Genomic DNA, 8,492 nt, shown 5'->3' with positions numbered 1-8,492 from the left:
GGGACTTGAGGTTGTTTTCGTTAGAGAGGAGAAGGCTGAGAGGTGACTTAATAGAGACATATAAGATAGAGGGTTAGATAGGGTGGACAGTGAGTCTTTTTCCTCGGATGGTGATGACCAACACGAGGGGACATAGCTTTAAATTGAGGGGTGGTAGATATAGGACAGACGTCAGAGGCAGTTTCTTTACTCAGAGAGTAGTAGGGGTGTGGAACGCCCTGCCTGCAACAGTAGTAGACTCGCCAAATTTAAGGGCATTTAAGTGGTCACTGGATAGACATATGGATGAAAATGGAATAGTGTAGGTCAAATAGGCTTCAGATGGTTTCACGGGTCGGCGCAACATCGAGGGCCGAAGGGCCCGTACTGCGCTGTAATGTTCTATGTTCCATTAATGTAACAGTCAAATTGAAACTATTTTACTCATTGGGAAAGTGTGGTGAAAGAGTATGATCCATAATTGAGGGGGGGAAGAAGAGTAGGGAAGAAAGTAAGTCGTAGTTTGATGATGCCAGCTTTTGAAAAAAAAGCCTAATGATTGTAGACGGGAGAAAGATTGAGGAAGATAAATTTCTACCATTTTACGACTCCGCCAATTGAGTTTAAACTTTCCGCATTACTTTTGGGAGTACTGCCAATTTTAACTCTGTTTAGGGAAATAATTTGATGAAACTTAATTTTGATTTGAGGATCTAAAGAAGAAGAATGGTTAGTCACTTTGTAATTAACCCATTTACTGGTTCAAGTAATTTTCAACTGTTACAAAATTTTGATTCTTGATCACTTTTCCATTGCCAAAAATAAAAATGCATTTCAAACCTCAGTGATACAGAATGAGATCCTGTTGATCAGATTTTATTTACTGATCAAATCAACAATGATGACATTACAAATACTGCGACTTTGAAGTAAAAACAACTAAATCATTGAAATGTGGCAAATTTAGGGGGCTTTAAATCCTGTTTAGTGTCATTTTGAAGTTAGTAGGAAATGAATCTAATCAATTGCTATACCATAATTGTAAATATAATAATTAGCCATGTTTAACTTTGTGGTTGCTTCTGCTATTGCAGAATGCTGGTGTATGCTTAGAATTCAGAGGAAATTGTGGGTTGTACAATATTCCATTCCACACAAAACCCAACTCTTAAATCAGTAAATTGGGAGAAATATTTGACCAGAACTCCCAAGTTGAAAATTTGCATTAGTGTAAGAAAATCTGTTGCAAAGAGTTCCAAAACTGGGATCCTATTTCAATGATTGTAGACTGCAACTCATCTGCTTCGTTCTGAATCACGTCTTCACCTTCGATAACGAGTTCTTCATCCAGATGCATGGAACAGCCATGGGGACCAAATTCGCACCTCGATATGCCAACATCGTCATGCACACATTTGAACAAGACCTCCTCACCGCACAGGACCTTCAACCGACGTTACACAACAGATACATCAATGACATTTTTTTTCCTTTGGCCCTACGGCGAAGAATCACTGAAACGACTACACAATGACATCAATAAGTTCCATCCCACCGTCAGACTCACCATGGACTACTCAAAATTGGTTGCATCCTTAAGCACACTCCTCTCCATCAAGGACGGTCACCTCAGCACTTTGCTTTACCGCAAGCCCACAGATAACCTCACGATGTTCCACTTTTCCAGCCTCCACCCTAAACACATTAAAGAAGCCATCCCCAATGGATGAGCCCTCCGTATACACAGGATCTGCTCAGGCGCGGAGGAGCATAACGGGCATCTACAGACGCTGAAAGATGCCCTTGTACGAATGGGATATGGCACTCAACCCATCGATCGACAGCTCCAACATGCCACAGCAAAAAACCACACCGACCGACCTCTGAAGACAAACGCGGGACACAACCGACAGAGTACCCTTTGTCGTCCAGTACTTCCCCGGAGCGGAGAAACTACAACATCATCTTCGCAGTCTTCAACACGTCATCGATGAAGATGAACATCTTGCCAAGATCATCCCCACACCCCCACTACTTGCCTTCAAACAACCGTGTAACCTCAAAAAATCATTGTTTGCAGCAAACTACCCAGCCTTCAGAAGAGCGACCAAGACACCACACCACCCTGCCATGGCAACCTCTGCAAGGCGTGCAGATCATCGAAATGTGTACCGCCATTACACGTGAGAACACCACCCACCAGGTGTTGTACATACTCGTGCGACTCGGCCAACGTTTACCTCATACGCTGCAGGAAAGGATGTCCTGAAGCGTGGTACATTGGCGAGACCATGTAGATGCTGCGACAACGGATGAATGGACATCGCGCGACAATCACCAGGCAGGAATGTTCCCTTCCAGTCGGGGAACACTTCAGCAGTCAACGGCATTCAGCCTCTGATCTCCGGGTAAGCGTTCTCCAAGGCGGCCTTCAGGATGCGCGACAACGCAGAATCGCCGAGCACAAATTTATAGCCAAGTTCCGCACACATGAGTGCGGCCTCAACCAGGGCCTTGGATTCATGTTGCATTACATTCATCCCCCACCATCTGCCCTGGGCTTGGCCTGGGGAGGGGTGCATGATGGGGTTCACTTCCCGGTGTGTTGGGGCTCCGGGGGTGAATCGGGCATTTCTGCTTCGCTGGCGAGGGCTCATGCTCCCGTGGCCTAGAGATTGGCCTTCGTGTGGGCCTGGAAAGGCCCCATCTTTTACCTTTACACCCACAGGTTCTTCAGGATGCTGGTCCGGCTGAACACGTGGTTAGGCCGGGTCATGTGGACAGTGACTGGAGGAAACGATCACGTGGTTAGACTCCGGTGTAGGCCCAGTCCGGCCTACATCGGGGAAAGGATTCAGCAATTCACCTGGAGCAGGTAGATCACAAAGGTTTTGATGGGCCCTTAGACAGTTGCTGGGCAGGTTGGCCTCAGTGCTCAGGTGGTCGCTGTGTGGGTCAGCCCCGGTCCTCGGGTAGTTGCTGGGTGGATGGGCATTGGTCCTTGGGTAGTCGCTGGCGGGTGGGCCCTGGTCCTTGGGCGGTCGCTGGGTGGGTGGGCCTCGGTCCTCGGGCAGGCGCTGGGTAGGTGGGCCTCGGTCCTTGGGTGGGTGAGGAGGCGGTCCAGGGGCAGAATGTGGAGGTTTAAGCGGTGGCAGTCAGGGGCAGTGTCTTGAGCCTCGAGCCTTGTCCCAGGTGAGGCAAGGGATTCGGGGCAGTGTCGGTGGGGTCGGACCGGGTCGCGTCGGGTCGGATAATCTGGTCTAGCTCTTGTGGTTCGGAGGATCCCCAAACTGGTAAATAAACACGAAAGAGTATTATTATTGATTACATATGAAGTGGGAAAGAGTTTTAGTAAGTCGGAACGGTGATAAAAGAAAAGGGTGTATGGCTGAGAGCTCGCAGAGAGTCGCCATGCTCTGGCACCATTTTGAAATTTCCCTGCCCGAAGGACATACGGTGGAATCGCTGTTGGCCGACGTTGCACTCGGGACAGGCGATTGGGCGGCGAATCGGTTACGATGCAGATATCGTGGCAGGTGCCGATTAGATACTAAATCACAATACATTAGCACTTCGACAGCGGCATTAATACGTTCCGGAACGCACATACGGTAGACACCGTTTATATATCATTAGCGGGACCGACCAGGTATTCCCTGGGTTCACTCGCTTTTAAAAATCATGAAACTGGCATGATGGCTGCTGAGGGAGAGAGAAGGGGTCCAACATCGCCATGTTTGCTGATAGTTGTGCTGCTTCCCGGGGGTGGGGGGGTGTTGCCATAGCCCACCTCCCGCTACTGCCCCGGGCCGTGGGGGGGGTGGGGTGTACGGGCATGGAGCACCACTGCCGCAGCTGGCATTGCAGCCACACAATTGTGCACACCGCTAACAGCCCACTGAACCTAGTGTCATGGGTTGTATAGGTGTTCCCCCCCAGGACACTCCCCTGGGTGCCCTCTGGCCCCAGCCAACCCATCAACTGTAAGGGCGCGCTCCAGCACGATTGGTGCCATCCTTTTAGCTGGCATAAATGTATGTGGGGAGTGTAATGCATATTGCAGCTGTCAGTCTCCCGAGTGTCAATCACAGACCCGGCCAATCCTACACCGTTTTTCATTGGAATCGATTGCATTCCACACGGCACCAGTGCTATCCCCGCAACCATCGCAGAAGCGGTCCAGTTGTGGTACTAGTTTTTCTGTTTGAAAGTCCACAGATTCTGTGTTGGCGTCAACACTTAGTCTCAGAAACATTAGAATCCCGCCCATAGTATTTGAGAACAAAAAGTAAAGGAAAGCCGAGGGTCACTTGCCGGGGGCTGGCCCATAAAGGGATGGGGCTGATCGGCAAGGGAAGAGGGAGGGGAGCCCCCCTGACCAGGTTAGTCACGTGGAACGTGAGGGGGTTGAATGGGCCGGTTAAGCAGTCGCGTGTGTTCACACACCTGAGGAGTTTGAAGGCGGAGGTGGCTTTTTTTTGCAGGAGATGCACCTGAAGCTGGAGGATCAGGTGAGGTTGAGAAAGGGATGTGTGGGCCAGGTGTTTCACTCTGGGCTGGATAGGAAGACAGGGGAAGGGGGGGGGGGGGGGTTGCGGTGTTGGTTAATAAGCGGGTTGTGTTTGAAATGGGGAGTAGTGTGGCCGATCCGGGGGAGAGGGCGGGGGAAGAGATATGCGATGGCTAGTGTGAAGTTGGAGGGGATGCTGGTGGGTTCTGGTGAACGTTTATGCCCGAATTGGGATGACGTGGATTTTATGAGGAGGGTGTTAGGGAAGATTCCAGACTTCAGTTGATTATGGGGTGGGATTTTAACACGGTCATAGATCCGAGCTTCGGCCGGCTGAGTCCCAAGTCGTGTAGTGTGTCGGTGGTGAAAGAGCTGAGGGGTTTAATGGAGGTTTGTGAGGCCGAGGCGAAGGAGTTTCCATACTTTAAATACATGAATAGGATGGGAAGAGAGGGATATGGACCCCGGAAGTGTAGAAGATTTTAGTTTAGACAGGTAGCATGGTCGGCGCAGGCTTGGAGGGCCGAAGGGCCTGTTCCTGTGCTGTACTTTTCTTTGTTCATTGTTCTCCCATATGCACTGGATGGGCTCCCGGATTGATTTTTTTTTGTGTTGGACAAGACGTTGCTGGCAGGGGTGGCTGAGCCAGAGTGTTTGTCGATTGTCTTTTTCCGACAATACGCCGCACTGGGTGGATTTGTGGGTGCCCCGAGGGAGAGGGGGTGGGGGGGGGGGGGGGGGGGGGGGGGGGGGGGGGGGGGTTAGCACCTGCAATGGGGACTGGAGGTGTGGGTGCTGGCGGATTAGGAGGTATGTGAGCGGGTGGGGCTGTCATTTGGGGCTGCATGGAGCTGAACGACACAGGGGAGGTCCCAGCCACCACGCTGTGGGAGGCACTCAGCGCTGTAGTCATGGGAGAGTTCATATCAATTCAGGCACCTCGGGAGAAAATGGAGCGGGAGGAGAGGGCAGGTCTGGTGGGTGAGATTTTGAGGGTGGACAGGAGATATTCGGAGGCGCAGGGTTTTTGAAGGAGAGGCAGAGGCTCCAGATGGAGTTTCATAGAATTTACAGTGCAGAAGGAGGCCATTCGGCCCATCGAGTCTGCACCGGCTCCAGGAAAGAGCACCCTACCCAAGGTCAACACCTCCACCCTATCCCCATAACCCAGTAACCCCACCCAACACTAAGGGCAATTTTGGACACTAAGGGCAATTTATCATGGCCAATCCACCTAACCTGCACATCTTTGGACTGTGGGAGGAAACCGGAGCACCCCGAGGAAACCCACGCACACACGGGGAGGATGTGCAGACTCCGCACAGACAGTGACCCAGCGGGGAATCGAACCTGGGACTCTGGAGCTGTGAAGCAATTGTGCTATCCACAATGCCACCGCGCTGCCCAAAGTTTAGGCAAGTTTCGGCAGGGAAGGCGCGATGAGGCAGATGCGGAGGGGCAGTGTATGCGTACTGGGAAAAGGTGAGCAGAATGTTGGGGCATCAGTTGAGAAAGCAGGAGTTGGTGAGAGATCGACAGAGTGAGGGATGATAAGGCAAGGTGGTGATGAACCTGGAGCGGCTGAATGGGGTGTTCGAGGCGTTCTATCAGAGGCTCTATGAGTTGGGATTCTAACCAGTGAGGAGGGGATACGGTGGTCCCTTAATGGGTTTGAGTTTACCAAAGTGGAGGAGGGACTGGGGGTCCCAATTGGGCTGAGGGAAGTGATGGGTAGTATGGGGACGATGCAGGCACGGAGAGCTCCGGGAATGGAAGGGTTCCCACTAGACTTTTATAAAAGGTTTGAGGCGGACCTGGGGCTGGTGAAGGTGTTTAATAAAGTAAGAGAATGGGGGGCAGGGGAAGGTGAGAAACACCCCCCAACATTGTCCCAGGCTTCCATCTCCCTGATTTTAAAGAAGGATAAGGATCCGGAGCAGTGTGGGTCGTACCGCCTGATATCACTATTGAATGTGGGCGCCAAGTTATTGTCGAAGGTGTTGGCATTGTGAATTGAGGACTGTGTGCTGGGGTGACAGGTGAGGATCAGACGGGTTTTGCAAAAGGGAGGCAGTTGTCGGTGAATGGGAGGAGGTTACGCAATGTAATCATGATGCCTTCGGAGGGGCAGGAGGTGGAGGTGGTGGTGGCGATGGACGTGGATAAGAAGTTTGATTGGATGGAGTGGCCGTATTTGCTGGAGTTTGTGGATTGGGCCCAACTGCTATATAAGGTGCCAAGCGTGTGGACGAATTGAGTGAGTCCGGGGTACTTTGGGCTGCATTGTGGGACAAGGCTGCGGTGCCCGCTCTTCCCATTGCTTTTCACGTTGGAGATAGAGCCACTGGCAATGGCGCTTAGGGTATCGAGGGACTGAGTGGATGGAGGGGGGGTGGGAAGGAGTCCAGCACAGCATCTCACTGTTATTATATATGTCGGTCCTGGTGGACAGCAGAGGAGGTATCAATGAGATCCTATGAGCAATTTGGCCAGTTTTCAGGATACAAATTGAATATGGGAAAGATGGGGTAGTCCCGATTGAGGCCAGAGGGCAGGAATGAGACTAGGGGAGTTGCCGTTTAGGGTGATGGGGGTAAGTTTGTTATTTGGGTATTCAGGTGGTGCAGAGTTGGGCGCAGCTGCATAAACTGAATTTGGCCTCGGCTGGTGGAGCAGATGAAGTTGGAAGAGGTGGTATTTGCTGCCACTATTCGGGGCGGGGGGGGGGGGGGGGGGGGGGGGGGGGGGGTGGGGGGGGTGGGTGGGGGGGGGGGGGGGGCGGTTGCAGGCAGTGAAACTGACGGTGCTGCCGAGGTTTCTGTATCAGAAACTCCCAATCTTTGTTCCCAAGTCGTTTTATTAGGAATACGCAGATCTCTGGGTTCGTGAGGGGGGAAGACCACGCAGGTCCTGCAGGCTTTCTTGAAGTGGGGGGGGGGGGGGGGGGTTCTGGCACTGTCGAATACGATGGACGGTTATTGGTGGCGAATTTTGCTATGGTTAGGAATTGGGTCAGTGTGGGGGTGCATGGCGGCAGCATCGTGCAGGAGTACGTGTTTGAGGGCATTGCTATTGGCACATTTCCCGCCGGCCAGATACTCCGTGAGCCCAGTGGTGGTGTCAACCCTAAGGGTGTGGGGACAATCGAGGCAACATCTCAGACTGGAGGTGCCTCAGTGTGGGCGCCAATCTTTAATACCCATAAGTTTGCACCGGTTGGGCTGGATGCAAGGTTTAGGAGTGGCGACAGGCAGGGATTGCGCACTTTGGCGACTTGTTTATATTGGGCAAATTCACGGGGTGGGAGGACCTGGAGGAAGCGTATGACATGCCCGGGGGAATGGCTTCAGGGACCTGCGGGTGTGGAGCTTTGTAAGGAGGTGCCGTCCTTTCCTGGGGTTGCAGGTGGTGTTGTCAAAGGGCAAAATAGGGGAAGGGAAGATGTCAGACGTCTATAAGGAGCTGATGGTGTGGGAGCAAGCCTTGGTGGGGATGTTAAGTGTAAATGGGAGGAGCTGGCAGGGGAGGTGGGGGCTGAGACGTGGGCAGAGGCTTTGTGGAGGGTGAACGCAGCCTCGTCATGTGTGAGGTTAGAGGATAGGTGTGGGGTGTACGGTGGGAGGGCCCTGCGAATCACGTCCACAGGTTCTGGCTATGCCCGAGATTGGGGGTTTCTGGTTGGGGTTCTCTGGTGTGAGGTTTAAGGTGCTGGGTGTGGAGGTGGTTCCGAGTCGAGAGGTGGCGATATTTGGGGTTTTGGGGATCCAGGATTCCAGGGGGTGAGAGAGGCCGATGTTTTGGCCTTTGCTTCCCTGGTAGCCCGGAGATGTATTTTCCTGGGGTGGTGGGACTTGGAGCCGCCAAGGGCAGGAATGTGGGTGAGCGGATTGGCAGAATTCCTGGGACTGGAGAGGGTCAGGTTCGCGTTGAGGGGGGTCAGCAGGGGGAGGGGATCATCTGGCGATGGAAGCCGATTATTGATCTGTTTTAAGTAGGTTTAAAG

This window comes from Scyliorhinus canicula, chromosome 16, assembly GCF_902713615.1.
Source record: "Scyliorhinus canicula chromosome 16, sScyCan1.1, whole genome shotgun sequence".
Taxonomy (NCBI): domain Eukaryota; kingdom Metazoa; phylum Chordata; class Chondrichthyes; order Carcharhiniformes; family Scyliorhinidae; genus Scyliorhinus; species Scyliorhinus canicula.
Note: the sequence above shows the minus strand (reverse complement) of the source record.